Raw genomic sequence first — 8,104 nt, 5'->3', positions numbered from 1 at the left:
GAAGTAAAAATCGATATTTTACGTCATTTTGAAATTCAAGATGGCGAACCATATTCAAGATGGAGGCCACGGAATGGTAGTTTGAGCTATGATACTATGCAATATGGGTATCTATCGATCGGGCTTCATGAGTAGAACTCAAAAATGAATATCCGACGCCATTTTGAAACCCAAGATGGCGGACCATACCCAAGTTAGTGGCCACGGAATGGTGCGTATCTAAAGGGTAGATGGTAGGGTAGCGGGTAGGATAAAAGGTGGAGCAGACGGTCGGGTAGAGGGTTTGGGTGAATTATAGAGTAGAGGGAGTGGAGTAGAAGGTTAGGGTAGAGGATAGCGTAGACGGTAGGGAGAAGGGTAGAATAGAGAGTAGGTTTGAGGGTAGGAAAAATGTTAGGGTAAAGAGTAGGGTAGACGGTACGGTTAAGCACAATATAGACTAGAGGGTATGGTAAAGGATATGGCAGTGGTTATAGTAGAGGGTAGTTTAGAGGGTAGGGCAGATGGTAGGGTTGAAGGTTATGATAGAGCGTAGAATAGAGGGTTAGAATAGAGGGCAAAGAAGACAGTAAGGTAGAGGCTAGAGAATAGGGTGAAGAATTGAGATGAGATTAAATGAGCTGAGGTTCTTTTTGAGATACCTTCAGGAATTCTTTCCAGGATTTCTTCAGGCATTCCTTTCGAGAATCTTCTCAGGTTTATTCCCGAGATTGCTGTATGGATTGCTCCGGAGTTTTGGAAAATCCTGAAAGTATTCTGTTAGTTATTCTTTTCTGCATTCTTTCAGGGATTTGTGCTGGAATTCCTTCAAAGATTTCTTCCATGATACCTGCTGTTATTCCTTAAGGGATCCCTCCCGAAAAAAAATGAAAAAAATATATGTTTCTTCCGAGATTGTTTTCAGGCAACCCTAGATCATAGAGACATCTTCTATGGATCTTGCAGGAATATCAGCTCAGCTTCTGGCAGGCATTCCTGTCATGATCTCTCTAAGGAATACATCAGGTATTCTTTGCGGTATTCCTTCAGGAATAACTTCAGGGATTTCTGCCAGAATTGCCTTCGAAAATCCTGGAAGGATTCTTTCAGAAATTTTACCCAGCATTCTTTCACAGATTCCTTCTGGAATTACTTCACAGATTCATTTCAGTATACTTTGGACAGAAATCGAAACATATTCAGAGAATCCTAATGGAATTCTTTCTATGAGCCGTGATCCTCGCTCGGGATTTATACAGCAATCCCTCCCGGGATTTCTTCTGTGATTATTTCAGGGATTCCTACCAAGCATTCAGTTCAGATTCCCTCAGAATAAACAATCATGGAGTAGTACCAACATAAGTGGAGAAGCCGTGTAGAGTATATCTGGTTGAAATTTTATATCAAAACATGGAATGATGATGAACCTGGGCGTGTTAGTAGAATACTTGTAAATACGAGACACCGAAGACGACCATATAGTTGAGGTCGAAATACGTATCTGTCAAAGGAGACAAATTAAATGGAACATTACTTAACACGATTTTCTTTTTTAAATATAAAAAACTTCTGAAAAGTTTACGTATGATGAGTACGTAGAGAGTTTGTGGGGTGCTGAAGGAACAACTCAATTACTTTATTAGAAATAATTATCTGTGTAAAATCTAACTTCCAAAGTGTTTTAACGTTTGCTCATGCCACACATAGTGAGCTCTCTTTATTTGATTTGTTAAAAAAATGAGAAATGTTGAACACTGCAGTCGAAACTACATGAAATTACATAAACCATGCATACTTTTGGGCGTTTATCGGGTTATATTTCTGCCCCAATTTATAAGTCCTTTTTCTATTGTTTTTGAGTGGTTATCATCTCTCTCACTTGTTTAGAGCTGCATTTTATCTATACGGATCAGAATATAACGATAGCGTAGAAGTTGTGCTGAAGTAGAACTCAAGAAAATTATCAGATATTGAGGACCTACAATGAAGAATTTTTTTGGAACTACACCATAGACTTCCATTTTTTTCATCAAATCATGCTTATTTTATTGGAACTTGACCTTTGATAACAAATTTATTTGAAGATTCAAATTGTGAGACACCTTGGTCGTTAACGGGTTAAATATCTGTGTACAGTAGACGTTCGATAAGTGTAACATGTTTACGTTGCAATTATCGAATGAAATTCGCTAACTGCAACGACTGACAGCCGTCAAACAGTTGTCAATTGCTGTTGAACGCAGCCAGAATGTACTCGAAAACATCGCAAAGCAGCTGTAGTGCATCTGAAAAACATCGCAACTCTGTTGACGTTTCATTTTTGACAGATAGCGGTGCGATAACTGCAAAATTGTTGCACTTAGCGGACTTGCAGTTAAAAAGCATTGCAGTTAAACCGTTCGCACCGAGCGAATGTCTACTGTACCAGACATATGGAAGGAATGCAGACTTTTATGATTTATGGCTTTCGGCAGACTGTAGTGGGCTGTACACATGAAACGAACGCCAAAAAATCTAAACTCGTTGTAAAGACTTTTGCATTCGTTTCTCTCTAAATTGTTTCAAATTTATTATTAGAAAGGGGACTCTTTCTAGCGGAGTTTAGGTTTATCAGATTTGCGTAATACCATAGTTATATGAGAAAAGTGGGAAACTACTAAAATCGAATTTATTTTAATTTTCCCCGATGAAAGATTTTTTAACCTCCAGAATCTTAATATATACAGCTAAGGCTAACTTATAACTTAAAAATATTTTAGGTTCATGAAAGTGCGATAATAATCCTGTTTCAACACACCGTGTTTTGGCTTCAAAATTGACATTACATTTCATTGGTACGCGAAATTCTTACACTTCGACTTCAAAGTGCCTTACAAATCGATCCCTGCTACTCCCCGCGAGGAGATTCCGTTCAAATGCTCGTTTATGTATGCAGAATCGGTTAAAGAAAAATGCAACTGCCAAGAGCTGCAAAAATAATTGCGCCACGATGATATGTGTATAGTAAAATTGTATGAAAAACATCAATTTTGTTCGGAAATTGCTCGAAGAAATCGTTAAAAAATGAAAATGCCTTTGTAAGGAGGATCCTACAAAGGGTCCTTAATTCCTTGGCTTTTGCGCCAGACGACGAAGTCGTCTGCCAAGAACTCCGGCTCAACGATGCCCAGCTAGCAATTTCAATACCCTTTCGCAAAATCCACCTCCACACTTACCTACCCAACAACCAATCCTTAGTCCCAATATACCGTCCAATATTTCCCAAAATTTTCCCAAAAGTTCTTGAAAATTAGGTAGTTTCCGATAATCCAATAAGAATTTCCGTATTAAAAAGCGGCGAGAAAGTTTTATTTGAATTCTAAGAAGTGGATTGATAAAAATAGGAAGAAGTTCAAATTTTAACGTTTCGAAATCATTTCATTTCTTTACTCATTGCATACACAAAACCCCTGTACCCCTGAAGACTGAATAACCATCGGCCATTCTCCCGGAGTGTACGCTAACTAACTGTACCGACTAGCCGATGGTCACTCAGGTCCCTGTATGTGACGTCACTCCCTTTCAATGTGTTGTTTCTGTGAGTCGTGCCTAGTCTCTAACCACTACTTCTTCCCCTACTCATACAATTAGTGTGTCCCTACTAGTTTCGTGTTGGCTTTGCGTGTATGGGTGTTGTTTTGGTAGGCGTACTTACGGCTTTTTCCGATGATTGATTACCCGTCTAACCCTCCCAGATTGTGGGTGGATCGATCCTGTTAAGGGCCGGTGGTCGATACGGATCTCAGACGGGCCAGTCGATGCGAGACAAATCTCTCTCCGTCTTCAATACGACGCAAGGTGACTGCGGCCGTGAGGGGCAGCTACGTAGGATGCGAGAACGGTTTTTCGTCGAGGAATAGGGCCACCCCTTGTGGCTGAGCAATCTAGGTGAGATGAAAGGATCGCTTCATGTCGTCGACAGATCTCGATCGCCTGGTGAAGCGGCGGCGAGCGAGGATGGAGACGCGCGGTTGGCGGAATGCTGATGTGAGGTGCCTACACGTGCGGCGGGCGGTCGTTTCGTACCATACGGAGGGCCTCCGATTTTTTTTCGATGTGAGTCGGGGCGGGTACTCTGGCACTGGTTCACTTTCCACTTACTGGACGATCCCACGGGCAGTGTAAATCACTTGTAGCGTATGATTCACGTGGGGCCAAGTTTTCCCTTCGATGTCCAATGCTCTCTACTAGATGGACCTATAGTGGTCCGAAACCACGAGGCGATAGGTCCACCCAGGGATACCGTGCCTGGTACTGACCGCAACGGATCGAGATTTCAATGAACGTGGATCGATCTCACTAGCACTCCACAATCTACCAGCCGCCGACGATCTACACGATGTTTATCGGTCTGGCCGACTCCCCAATGAAACACGCCACCGGCAAGTGGCAACTGTAGAACACGATCCTATAACAGTTTCCCGAATACCATTACCCCGAATACCAGTTCCCCGAAATCCAATACCCCGAAAGCCATTACCCCGAATAGGTCGTTACCCCGAATGACACATTACCCCGAATACCATTTTCCCGAGTGCAATTTCCATACAAAACAATGTTTTTCAATACATGACACTTTTCCCAGAGAATTTCAGATGGGCAGAAATAGTTTCCACCAAATATTTGTAACTGGCACTGCAATGACATTGATTGCAAATAGTAAGAAACTTAATTTCAAATATTTTTCTTTCTTTTGTTCAAGTGCAATTCTTTCGGACCTGGGAATACCGAGGACATAAAGCAATACTTCATTTTGCATATATAGCAAAAGCAGTACTGTGTGATAAGGGGCTGTCCATAAACCACGTGGTCATTTTTTTGGGACTTTTCAAACCCCCCCCCCCCCCCCCGCGTGGTCATTAGTCCATACAAATTTTTTTATTTGTCCATACAAAATGACCATAGGCCGGATCCCCCCACTAATGACCACGTGCTTTATGGACAGCCCCTAAGTAGGTGACACTGCTGCTTTAGTTAACTCAAACTGTGCTTTTGTGACAAGGCTTTCGACTTTGTTCCATGGACTGTGTACAATTCGCCAAGTACTTATCACTATAACAATATAAGACGAAAGAACAACCTATGATAAAAGAAGGAAAAATCTATATTTCATGCATTTGCTCCACATCATTATCTTATTATTAACGCCTAAGTCTAGAAAGAATAGCCTATGCACAAAAGAATGAAAAATTTCCACAGACATCAGTTTCCTCTGACAATAACTATTGGAAACTATTTTTCAGGATGATAATCTATTCGGGAAAATGACATTCGGGGAAATGGACTATTCGGGGTAATGGTATTCGGGGAAATGAACTATTCGGGGTAATGTCTTTCGGGGTATTGGAATTCAGTGTACTGGACCATTCAGGGTATTGGTATTCGGGAAGATGGTACTCGGGGTAATGGAATTCGGGGAAGTGTTATAGGACCGTAGAACACAACTGCGTTAAACCCAAACACACAATGATTGGCTTGATTTGTAATACTACTTGATTTCTTCGTTTTGGATTTTCAATAGCCTTCAATTACTCCGACTCACTTCCTAGCTGCTTCTGCACTGCAGATTTTTAATTATAAATTCAATTATCAAAAACTAAATTTTGCAAATAGATTTTGTTCGCCGCCACAGCCCATAGTGGATCACGTAACGCGGTCAAAAGGTGGTTCTGTCATCGGCGTGGATGACAAGCAGAATTGGACGAATAATACAAAACGACAGACTGACCATAAACAGTGAGACAGCAGAAATTGATTACGTGCAAAAATTATATCCTAAAACTATTTCATATCAAGCTATATTTTCCTAAATTGTAAGTAAAATTATTTCTATAATTAGTGAACTCGATTGTACTTATGAACTAAACTTACAGGACAAAAACTAAATCTTAGATTACTGTTGTGAATTGGTAGAAGAACATAAAAGGAGACTAAATTGTAAGTAGAGCAAAATTACTAAAAACTGAAACCTATCCTAAATAAAATTAATTTTAGCTTGAGCTGATTACCACCAAATCTGGGTAAGTGTCTGCTGTGAGAACTCCGGAAATACCATTCGCAACAGATTTACTTACACTGAAGCACAATTTCTTTGGCACACGACTCACGGTCAAAATTATTTACTTTTAAATACTTCAACGAATTAAAGATCTGAAAATTACAAATTTCACAACGTTTAATTATACTTGGTATCCTCTCCTCCTCTTCTTGGCGTAACGTCCTCCCGGGACAAAGCCTGCTCCTCAGCTTAGTGTTCTATGAGCACTTCCACAGTTATTAACTGAGAGCTTCCTCTGCCAATGACCATTTTGCATGTTATATCGTGTGGCAGGCACGAAGATACTCTATGCCCAAGGAAGTCAAGGAAATTTCCTTTACGAAAAGATCCTGGACCGACCGGTGCATAGACCTAAATATCCCACACACTCCGATATTAAAATTTAATTCAAATGAAAAAAGTGCATTTCACCCCACACTCCCATAAGAACGGCTGCCAATATCAATGCCCATCGTAACTAACGCGCAAAATTTCGGCAGCTAGAAAAATCGCACCATACATTACTGACCTGGTTTTATGAATCATCGCTCATGTGACGACGGACGGATGGTCGGCCGGGGCAACGATCGCGCAGCGATACGTTGTTCATGATCGTACACGTTAGGTCCGGTCGGTGTGATGCAATTTCAATTACGCTTGGGAAAACGATGGGTAATGAACCCGAAAGAATGATATGGAACCGCGACATCCTATTGATCGCGCTGGAACAAAGATTGTTTATTTTTGTTTCGATTGGCGGCATACGGCGCCGGACTTGTTTTGCACTCGATTTGTTTTGACTTCGAGTAAACTGAAAGAAAAGAATGTGGGGGTATAATTTCAACCAACATCCGCGCCCGGGGGCCGGCTAGGGTTCACTGTGCCCAAGTAAGGTACACTTCAATAACAAAGCGGGTGCTTTGTTTTGGAGAATTTGGTGCCAAATTCCAAAGACGATGAGGATGATGATGGTGACGATGATGATGATGGGGAGAATGATAATGACGTCGATGGTTGGTTCAATTCTTTCACACACCCAAGCCTTGTATACGCTCAAGTGAGGCGGGGCTAGAAGATGTAGGCCTTGGTGTAAAGATTCTCAGTAGGTTTTGTGCGAACACGCCCAAGTCAGGCGTGGTTAGGAGATTTAAGCTTTTCGTTGGCATTAATATTCTTGGTAGGGCTTGGGATACGCCCAAGATAGAAGAGTCGTGATGTTTTCAAGAAGAGAAGGATTTTAATCACGATGAGGACAAGTAGGATAGGTAGAGGTCTAGGTTTTGGACTTATTAGTATTTTCATTTGGTAGGGTTTTGGATACGCCCAAGTTGGTTCGGGCATTGTTAGGAATTATCATGACATCTTCGGCAAGACGAGAATGATCGTAGGAATTTTAGACACGCCCAAGCTGGTTCGGGTATTGCTAGGAAATTTATTCTATAAATACGGAGGCTTTGGCTTCAGTCGGGGCCAGTAGTCGGGGAGTTCGGTGACAACGTTAACGCAGGCAGCACATCGGATAAGTCTTGAGCTCCCATGTGGGACACCTCTAGATACTGTCCAAATAAAGGCTGTAGTTAGTACGAAAGCAAGGACTTAGGTGATACGAATTAAGTGAAAAGTGTAATGTAATTTGTTAAAAAGTTGTTAGGAAAGACTAGAACAATACTAAGGAGAAAAAGTGAATCGTTGTAATATAAGATAAGTGATGGTTTGTGATACTTCAATATAGTTTATTAAAAAGATATCGTCGGACTGTTATGAAATGAAAGATATCACATTCCGTGTAGTGTTTAATGCAGCCCCTGGACGGTACAGGGCGCTTCACCGGGAATCAAACCCGTCACCCTCAGCATGGTCATGCTGAATACCCGTACGTTTACCGCCTCGGCTATATGGGCCCTCTTGGTATATATTTTTTTATTTTGCTATTTAAGCTCACTTAATTTTCTTAGGTGCTTTGATAAAATTTTCTCACTGCTGTATAAATATTCACTATTTGAATCTTCTCACTTGGCGGACCAAAAGGGAAAGACCGAGCTGCTTTTC

The 8,104-nt window shown here is 41.2% G+C and overlaps 1 long non-coding RNA gene across 1 annotated transcript; it reads right to left on the bottom strand.

The window, feature by feature from the left end:
• Positions 1-3,442: 3,442 nt before the first annotated feature.
• On the bottom strand, positions 3,443-6,169 carry LOC115256218 (uncharacterized). The gene is made up of 3 exons (XR_009996883.1): positions 6,093-6,169; positions 5,511-5,578; positions 3,443-4,411 (listed from the first exon to the last, which is right to left on the bottom strand). It is a non-coding gene; the product is annotated as an uncharacterized LOC115256218 (long non-coding RNA).
• Between the last annotated feature and the right edge of the window lie 1,935 nt (positions 6,170-8,104).

The sequence above is a fragment of the Aedes albopictus genome, chromosome 1 (assembly GCF_035046485.1).
Source record: "Aedes albopictus strain Foshan chromosome 1, AalbF5, whole genome shotgun sequence".
NCBI lineage: Eukaryota > Metazoa > Arthropoda > Insecta > Diptera > Culicidae > Aedes > Aedes albopictus.
The sequence above is the reverse complement of the archived record's forward strand: the minus strand, read 5'-3'. Positions and strand labels throughout refer to the sequence as shown.